Genomic DNA, 1544 nt, shown 5'->3' on the forward strand with positions numbered 1-1544 from the left:
CTTTCCCTAACCTTTGTCATCTTTGTTTTTGCTCATTAAACAGTACATGGGTCTGCATATATACATACCTTGAACACAACATGGAAAAAATAGTCAACATAAAAAAACGACATACATGTCATACAAGTCAGAATTTTGGTAAGGATCATTTATACTGTATATACAAATTCAGCTTTTTTCCCTTTTCTTTTTTAATGTAGTGAGTAATCTCTAAATAAGACACTTCGACTGTACCAAGTGGCTCTATGTGCGAAGGGTGGAGGAGATAGAACGCTAGGCTAACACTTCAGTCAGTGGTCACAACGCATGAGAACGTCGGCGGTGAGGGCTAAAAGCACCGCGGAGGCTTCTCAAAGAGTCGAGGAAAGAAAAGTGTTAAGAAATGTCTTGAATTCTTCACAGAGACCGAGAGAAAGAGGAAGAAGGGAGAACATGTTTGTCTAGACGCTGCACTGTCACAGACAGAGTCGGTACAAAGATGGGGAATAGAGCGATGCTCTAAATTCATCTACAGCCTTAAAACCGACAACACAGGAGAACAAGTGGCTGCTGGAATCTAAACACACTCCAGCGCAATACAAACAAACAAAAAACAAAACACCACCTTATCTAAATCTATTATCTTTAGGCAGCAGCAAATATTGCCGCTGCTCTGCCTGATATGAGCTCACCATAAATGATTTCTGAACCATTGTAGTTAATATACATATATCTATATATACTTTTTATACAGAAGGAAAAGTAATATATAAACTGTGTATGTATGCATGTTTGTTTTGTATTGTATGTATATATTATACAAGCACACAGAACCAGATACATGTCACATCTATCGCACATGGTAATCCAACAAACATCTGCCCAGGAGTATGGAACAAAATTTAAAAACAAAGTCGGGTAAAACTGCTTGCTAACCATTTAAAAACAACCCCAGGCAAACAGCAAAAGAAAGCAAACAACCTGTCCAAACACCACCTCTGGAAGTGGACTGTGTCTTTCCACGTACACCAGCATCGTCATGCATCCGTGTGTGAAGGTGTGTCTGAGTGTGTGTATACGCGTGCATGAGCCTCATGCCTTGTCTGCAGAAGTGGAGGTGAGAAGTGAGAGGGTGTGGTGATCCCCCCCCAGGTGATCCTAACCATACTCAGGCCATGCACTACAGGAGGAACCAAAGAGGGGGGGAATCGGCCAAGGGACACAGGGGTCAGAGGTCACAGGACGAGGATGCAGAAAAATGGAATGATGTGGGGGAGGGAGATAGGGAGAGGGCCAAGGGGAACAGCTTAGGACTTTTTCTACAGATTGTCCTCTTACAAACATTAGCAGGCTAGCGTTGTGTATACGGGTACAGTGTACTTTTACCAATAGCACAGCCGACAACACCTCTGGCCCTGCTTTGCTTCCCCCATCAAAAGGGCACGGAGAGTCATCGTTGACAGACAGTGGAGTAGAGTTCAAACAACTGGATGAGGATCCAGTCAGGGTTAAAAGAGGCTGATTAGGGGTGCTTGGTTTATGGTCTTGGCATGGGGCTGTTGGCT

Source organism: Monopterus albus, unplaced genomic scaffold (genome assembly GCF_001952655.1).
Source record: "Monopterus albus unplaced genomic scaffold, M_albus_1.0 scaffold99.1, whole genome shotgun sequence".
Lineage (NCBI taxonomy): Eukaryota > Metazoa > Chordata > Actinopteri > Synbranchiformes > Synbranchidae > Monopterus > Monopterus albus.